We start from the raw sequence: 8,806 nt of genomic DNA, 5'->3' as shown, positions 1-8,806 counted from the left end.
AATCCAACAAATATGCCAAATACCTGGGATAACTAACCAGGCCACTGCATGAAAGATGAACCTGGTGTAGTACAGATGAGATACCATTTTACTGTCTCCAACAATCAGATTTGCTGATAGGAAGAGAGCCTCCTCATGCAGCAGTTTGCCATTCATTGCTCATGACATCCAAGCTGCCGTCACAAAGCACGCAGTCCCACATCCATCTGGAATGTTTTCAAAGCAGCGTTCCATAAAGAATAAAGAAGAAGGGGGAGAGGAAAGAGATAAAAGACAGGATCAGAGATGTACAACGTGCTGCGCCTGCCTCTGACACATTCATCAACCGTGCTGTGTTTCCACGCACCAGAAGGTGACAGGGGCAGGATTTACTGACCCAGAGGCCCCTTTTGTGCTCTCCACGCTGCACTGATCCTCACTTCCTCTCTGGCTGCATGTGTAGGCCTATAGGCTTACCTTTTATACCCCTCTCCCTCTCCTCTATGTCTGCTGTAAATAGGCTTAATGTTACAGATGTCTGTGTGCGAGCACAAAGAGCCAAGGAGAAGCACAGAGGCTGGCTCTATTCTGCGTTGAGGCCAGGAGAACAGGTGGAAAGAGAGCAATCGGGACACAGACGATGATCGGATTTCCCATTAAAAAGTTCTGCAGCTACGTGTGTGTTTTAAGTGTGTGTGTGTGTGTGTGTGTGTGTGTGTGTGTGTGTGTGTGTGTGTGTGTGTGTGTGTGTGTGTGTGTGTGTGTGTGTGTGTGTGTGTGTGTGTGTGTGTGTGTGTGTGTGTGTGTGTGTGTGTGTGTGTGTGTGATGCTATGCACAACAGGTGAATTGAGTGCTGAGAGTAGCTGCTCAGTCAAATAGACAAAAGCAGAACAGTTTAAAAGAGATATGTGGATTTATTTTGTTCAACTTCTTTACACATTTTTCAAGGCACCAATGAAACGTTTGTTCACATCTGATGCCAGTGTCAGCCACACCACTGCTTGCTTTCAGTGTATTGGCAATCTATGAATTGAAGCTTATTCTGCTGCTGCACTCATTGACTAAAATGTTAAATGTAAATTTAGGTTGTAAATCAAGCTGTCATATGCTGTCAGAGCAGCAGCCAGCAGGGCGTCCATGGGTCCCTCGCTGTGTGGGCTGACTGACCGGCTGGCAGGAACAATAAGCCATACTGTTTGACCTGCTCTGCGTGTCCCAGTGCCAGGCTCACAGACATTCAAACAGCTCTCTTCACTGCCCTGACTCCACGTCTGACACTGAAAATTCTATCCAAACGCAACACTCCACAAATCAGGATCTGCTGCCTTTAAAACTCTATTACTTGATATTGATTCATCTTTGTGTTACCTTTTTGACAACCATCAACCTTAAATAGTGTCGTGTGTGAGGTTTTGTTTATTCTGTGCTGGCAGGAGTCACTTTTTTCATTAAACTATGACACTGGCCTCATAATAGGCCATGTGTTTGTTTCTGATTGGTTCCTCTCATGACCATGGTCACTTTATTAAATAAAAAACATATTATGATACCACCAGTTATTGTTATATTTTAGTATAGTGCACCACCAGGGTTGTCCTGCTCTACTAATTGAGCTCAACTAGCCTCAGGGAATGTGACAATGAGTCCATGCAAGAGATTTATAAAAAAAATAAATAAAAAAAATCAATTTTCTTTCGTGCTTTAATGTACTATTTTGTCTCATACAGCCACACACTCCCACCAGAGCTGGCCAGTGCAACCGCATCCTATAGCTTACTGACCACTGGAGCACTGAGGGGTTTAGCATTCTCAACGACTAAACAATGACTGGCACTCCCTTTCCAAGAAAGCAGCAGGCTTCAAGTAAGAGAAGCCACTTCTGGATAATTAAAATACTGGACATACATGGTTTCATATATCGGGCAAGGCTTGGTATAACATATGTACGGTACATAATACCTCCACACGGGACACGTGAAATGTTGGTTTAGAGTTTCAGGGGGCTACTGTGTCGTACATAGATGCCATAGATACATCTGATGTAATAGTAAATATGGGATTTTGTTTAAGGTTTTTGTGACTCTTGGATACAGCCCATCCAATCAAGCATTTCTTGTAAAATTCTTGTGTATAATTTATGAAGAGGAGCTGAATCCAGAGGACATTGTATTACATTGCTGCTGTATACCTATGGGCAGTGTCTCTATGGTAGTAACTAATGAGATTACAATGACCTTATCATACTTCAATGGTATTTTAACACATTGTAATGAGAACCTCGTCTTTCTGAAGAAATTGACTTGATATATGCTTCCAAAACATATCCATAAAGCCATGGTTTGGATGTTTACAGTATGATGTGTGCCTGTAAGTGAGAGGGAGGCGTGTGTGTACTGAGAAGGGAAAGAGGAGGGGGCCTTCATGTTTAAGCCAATAAGCGCAGAGCAGCGCTAATGTAATTTGTCGACGCTTTAACTTGGTGCCAGAGCTGCGCAGCGCGCAACCCTTGCAGAGCGTCCTTCTCTCTCCCTCTCTTTCCATGATCATACACTGAAAGACTACATCCATTGAGCTGATTTAGGACTCGAAACAGTAGGAGTTGTGTTTGTTGGTTGCAGTCAGCCCGGATGCCTCCAGAGTCGTGATTTTATTCTGATAAACGGAATATTCAAACCCGAACCCGGACCAAGTTGTTGTTTCTGAGGTGAGTGTCAAGTTATGGCCAATAACTATTCATTCTAAGGTATTACTTTCTAAATGTTGCAATCTTGCTGTTTAAGTGCACATAGTTGTGTGTGACTGTAGAATTATTTGTGAGCATACACAAATGTGTGAAAAAAGTCAAATCTAGAGAGGCTTAGAAATCCTCATGTAGCAACACAATTTATGGGATGGAATTGATTTGTTTCTCCATTTCTTCGTGGTCAGACGCACCAAAGCGAGAAGAAAAGAGTTAGTTGAGCCTCTGTAGCACATTTTCCCTGAAGGAGGAGAGAAGTGAAACTGTGGCTGAGTCTGGGGGGGATTTTAGCTTGGAAAGTGTGTGTACGTAAAGACGCACTTAATGGAGGGTTGCATTTTTGTTTCCAGATGTGTGGACTCAGCTGTTGCTTGTCACTCAGGTGGTCTCTGTCTACTTTTTTCCTTGTCTTCACGAGCCTTTTCATGCAGCTCTTCAGAATCACATCAGTGTTGACACACCACAGCCCAAATCCACAGAAACATTACAAAGGGAAGCCAAACATCACTTTAGCCAAACCCAACAACTGACCAAGGAAGGCGTTTTCAAATATCCAATCATACTTCAGACTTAAATCTATTTTTTAACAGGTGTAACAACTTTGGAGTGTTAACCTTAGTCTATTTAAGTAGGCCTACAATGGAATTGATTCTTTCCATGTGATTTCAGTCTTGCAGGATACTGACTTGGGTCTCAAATTGCATAAAAAAGCATAAAGAAACAGGTTTAAATACTGAATATGAGTCCTATGATAGAATGTCTTTTCAGTGATGTGTGATCTGTTTGGAAGCCAGTGGTGGCATCTAGTGGTGGGTGAGATCTATAAAGATGCTGCAGTGAGAGCAGTAGGCCTTTGGATCTCCTGAGTCTTAAAACTTGAAGAAAGCATGTTTTAATTACTTGATTCAATTTAAAATCTTTATATTTGGGATATTTTGAAGTAGTCCCTTGCAGTGCTCAGTCCTGTATTGTTTCCATGCAGGCTTGGTCGCTGTAATTGAATGACAAGCTGCTGCTGTGTGGTTCACTGATCCAAGATGAGAGAGCAGCCGAGGATCAGGTGACTGAGGTGTATTTCCCCCTCTGTGGGAGGCCAGTCAACCAGACTATGCTACACTTTGCTGGGGGTATACACTCTGCAATACTAAGCCTTTGTTAATGAGTATGTATCTGTGTGCGTCCTTGTCTGTGTGTGGTACTGGGTGCACAGCATCTGCACGTCTATTACTTTGAATGCTTGTGTGCACATGCATGTGTGTGTTTCTGTGTGTCTGCATGTCTGTCCCTGCTTACGTGTGTGTGTGTGTGTGTGTGTGTGTGTGTGTGTGTGTGTGTGTGTGTGTGAGAGAGGGAGAGAGAGAGAGAGAGAGATGGGTGTTTGGACCCAGGAGTTAAGCTGCTATTAATTGGTCAGCCATTTGAAGCACATGGAAGAGTCAAGTCAGGCAGTAGCTGAGATGATCGGTATGCTTGGCTTGACTACTGCCTGCTATGGGACATAACATTGATTCTAGGCTTTTAATGGATCCTGAACAGGGTGTTTTATCTATTTATATTTCATTTAATTATGGTACCATCCACAGTAAATTGTATGCAGCAGTAGAATTAGTTTAAAGAAATAGTTTTTTGGGAAATACATTTATTGGCTTTCATGTTTATGAACTAAATGTGTAGCTCTAGCTAGCAGCCAGTTAGCTTAGATTGACTACTGGAAACGGGGAAACAGCTAGCCTGGGTCTGTTCAATGGTTTCAAAGCTCACTAATTACATCTTGTTCATTTAATCTATACAAGTCTGGAATCTTGTCACTACCCAGCCAAGAAATAACTTGTTTTTATACTTTATACTTATACTGCAGATTTAGTTAGCTTTTGATAGAGCCAGGCTAGCTAGTTAAGCTAAGCTAAGCTAGCTGCTGACTGTAGCTTCATATTTACCATACAGACATGAGAGTGATATAATCTTCTTGTCTAACTCTGGTCAAGAAAGCAAATAAGAGTACTCCCCACAAGTCAACATAAGTAGAGGTGTTTCTGTCCTTTATGGTGAAGTTTGGTAGAGGATTTTTGCTAGCTAAACAAATGAGAGGATGTGATTCAGAGGGGAGGATGTGAAGCAGTTCTTGAGAATACGACCTTTGAGATTTCAATGAAAGACAGTATGACTGGACATTTACCGTCATACAATTTTGAGCCTAGCGTTGGCAGTGGATGTGGACGGATCATGAATGCATCCTTGACTTTTTTGAGGCCCCTGCTGACTTCTTGTTTATGGACCATTTTCTAAATTGACATACTCATTTTCAGACCAATGTCTCTCGATTAGAGTCTTCATCCGACACAGTTCTTCATTTTCTCATATGCAACCCCTATCTCCAGTAGGGTTTGAGTGCCAGAGAGGAAATCAAGCCTGGATATTGTTTTGATATTGTTGGACACTCTCCTGGAAAACCTTTTTGCTCAGCAACCAAGGGTGTTCTGGATTTAGAGCCATTGGCTCCTGGGCTGAAACACCTCATCTAATCACAGCAGTAAAGCTGTTTGAAGAGCTCAAGATGTGCCGTGTTTCACCTTTTTGTTTTAGGGTGAAGCTTAAGAGAATTAATCCAAAAAGAGATTGTCACCATTGCAAATGTTCTACCAAAGCAAGTTGCTTTCCGAGACCATTTTGCAGAGCCACTGTCGCTGTGTCCGGAACTTAGTGCCAAGACAATTGTGATTGGTTTAAAGAAATGCAAACAAGCCAGAGCGTTTTGTTTTTCTTCACCTATCCCAGAATGTATCTGTGGTGTAGCCAGACCTTACTCCACAGCGCTGTGGAGACTAGCTGCTGGCTGACTCTGGTTCAGGGGGGTCATGCAGCATTCACAGATTTCTTGTGTCCCAGTGTTTGAGTTGGAGCACAGATTGGCATTAGATTAAATAAATTGTATCAATAAGAAACATAAACATGAATGTGATGTGTGTGTGTGTGTGTGTGTGTGTGTGTGTGTGTGTGTGTATCCATAAAAAAAGACCTCCATCTATTATTAAGTCAACACTGTTCTGTCTGTGCACCTCTGTCAGCCTAATACCTCAGACCAACGTGTGTACACACAGGCAAGATTGTGCTGTCATACTGGAATTAATCGAGTGTGGGGTTGGGTAAATCGTTCCAAACCTCAGAAAACACACTCTCTCTCTCTCTTACACACAACACACACACACACACACACACACACACACACACACACACGCTTGCCAAGCAATCCCCTATCCCCTGTAGTTGTGTGTGACGTGCCAAACACTGAAGGACCAATCACTGAACAGGAGAAACAGTGAACAATGAAAAACAGACCTTTCTTGGAAGAACAGAGATTAAACAAGTCTTAAAGTGATATTCTGAGTGTTGCATGGGAACCACCCAGTTATACCAGTTATCAGCAGCATTATCACTGGGAGACTGCATACAAATAGTGCTGGGAAAAACCTTGACCAAGCAAAAATGCCAAACATTCCCTGGTCACAGCGTTTATTCATATTTTATAGACTAAACGATTCATCAAGAGATCAGTTGCAAATGCAAATAAATTAGTTGCAGCCCAACATGCCTTTTCACATGTGACGGAAATGTCTGTTCAGGTTCAGTTTCTGTCAGGTTGTTCATGTTTGAAGTAAATATTGCACTCTAAATGGTGAAAGAGGAGCTAATATTGTCTATGTATATTGGGCTACAGTAGCTATAAATCATGGCTATGCTGAAGGAGGTGAAGGGTGCGGTGTGTAAATGTGTGTGTGTGAGGGCTGGGATGACTGTCCTTGATATACGAGCACTAATCGTGATCCTTGTGCTCATCTAGTGGTTACAGACCAAACCCTTCAGGCCGCATTGGCTCCACAAGCCTGGTATTATGGTCAGCTTGTGGGGAGGAAAAGTAATCCAAGGCTGAGAAGAATATCAGACACTGAGTAATGGACTCTGAGAGGGAGTTGCACTGTGTTAAAACTTGCAGCGGAGCTGAAATGAAGTTGCCCGCAGCACTTGCTAAGCAATGCAACACTAAGGTGTTGTCCTGACTCGTGCCTGTGAGTGAGAGTCGATTTGGCACCACCTTAATTACCTATACACACAGCTCTATTTGATGATGATTAAAGCCACTCACACACACACACACACACACACACACACACACACACACACACACACACACACACACACACACACACACACACACACACACACCTGCCCAGACACTGCCAGTCGCCAGTCACAGTGGTTATGGAGACATTAAAGGTGATGATTATTAGATGATAATAATTAAAAGGCTTTAAAGCTCGAGTAAAAGGAAAACAGTATAGATGGAAGCACAGTCTCGTATAGGAAGACGAGATTGCTGTACAACAACCACGTAATTATTCCTCGTCAAATGACCACCCTGAGGCAGAACACAAATGATAGCTTCCAGTTTTGTTTTTGATTGGGAGAAAACATAAAAGGTCTCCATAACACATTCTGTTTTGTTTGGTGCTACATCACTCATACAATATTGCTGTTGTGATGTGAAAACCTCCTGATTCCTATTTTGGAGATCATGTTTCACAGTTTGATGTTTGGTGGTTTCATCTTTTCAGATCAGATGAAGGGCCACCCGTTCTAAATCCATCTGATAATGTTAAAAATGTATCACCACAAGACCAAAGACAATCCCGCTGTCACTTGAGATAAATGGTTTTTAATGTAACAGTGATGTTGTGAGCTGAGTAAGTATGATCAAAACATGGTCTTGTTGCATCAAAACAGTTTAACTTGAAACTATTTGCATTATGCAAAGAATATATTTTGAAAAATGTCTTAGAATGTAAGTGACACACTTATTCTTTTTGGCATGAAAATAAATATATATTATGGATAATAGATGCAGAAAGCCATTTTTGATGCATCATTGGCTAAAAATAGCTGTAGACTACTGAAAGGACAGAACCAGCTCAAAAACAACATAATCATAATTGTTCATAAATATGGGACCAACAGGAAAACCTTTTATATGTGATTCTGGGATTAAATTCTGGGTGGGTGAATCAGGAAAACATGACTTGGCTCCTGCCTTCCCTCTTTAAATTGGTCTCATGTGTTGGACAGTGTGTTCCTAAGGTGAATGTCTCAACTCAGGTCTAATCAGGGACAGTCGGCTCTTTTCTTCCTCTTACCACCTCTCTTCCAATATGCATGAAGCTTCAGATGGTACAGGATGTTCTCATGAGTATAACTCACGTTTTTTCCAGGGACTAATTATTGTCTGCTTCAATAAACAGAAGCAGATGAGGTAGAGAAAAATGTTTAAGCTTTGTGACAAATTTAAGTTATACAATTTCAGGAAGACATCCACGTTGAAGTAAACCTTCAGCTGTTGGGTGGTCGCCTGTCTCTGCGGAAGTCTCTGGGGACATGCCCTATCTGTCATTTTATCTCCATCTTGCCTCACAACATCCCAAAGGAATACCAGCCTTTTAATTCACCCAAAGGGGAAAATGCTCAATCCAATCTGATGCCACTCAGAGTCAGGAAATGGCCTGTTGTGATAACTACTGTGTAAGTGAGGGTGGGGGAAATTACAGGATTCAAATTTGCCAAAAGCTTTTGCTTTTGCTTGAGTCTTGCTTTCAGTACAAAATGGTCATAAAAGCTGCTTTAAATAATATTATTTTAAATAACAATTGATGAAATTACTATGTGTAATGTAAAAGGGGTCAATCATGGTGACAAACCCATTAAAAGGATTGTAACAACTGTAGTTACTCAACTCTACGGAGCGTTTTGACGTCTTTGAGCTTTATTTGTTACACGGCTACTATTTGCGCTGCAAAGGCTTCTGACACCAGCCATCACTCTAAAACGCTTAACGTGAAAAAGCATAACATGGTTTAATGTTCTCTCTCATATTGCTCCTCATAACCACTGAACACTGTAAAAAAAATCTAACCCAAAGTCCAATTATTATGGACATTAGCTGACATTAAGCGTTTTTGCTTCACATTTTCAGCAGGGCAGCGGAGCGGCTGTGGGTTGACTCGCCACGGTTCTCATAGGCTTTATAAGTCCTTATGTGA

General features: G+C 41.8%; 1 protein-coding gene across 1 annotated transcript in view; it reads left to right on the top strand.

The window, feature by feature from the left end:
- Window positions 1-2,455: 2,455 nt before the first annotated feature.
- Window positions 2,456-8,806, top strand: part of LOC144512400 (prickle-like protein 1) — a 31,491-nt gene continuing 25,140 nt past the window's right edge. The window contains exon 1 of the mRNA XM_078243141.1: window positions 2,456-2,684. The gene's annotated coding sequence lies outside the window, so the exon portion shown is untranslated. The remainder of the gene's footprint in view (window positions 2,685-8,806) is intronic.

The sequence above is a fragment of the Sander vitreus genome, chromosome 23, assembly GCF_031162955.1.
Source record: "Sander vitreus isolate 19-12246 chromosome 23, sanVit1, whole genome shotgun sequence".
NCBI classification, from domain to species: Eukaryota; Metazoa; Chordata; class Actinopteri; order Perciformes; family Percidae; genus Sander; species Sander vitreus.
This window is presented reverse-complemented; position numbering and strand designations above follow the sequence as displayed.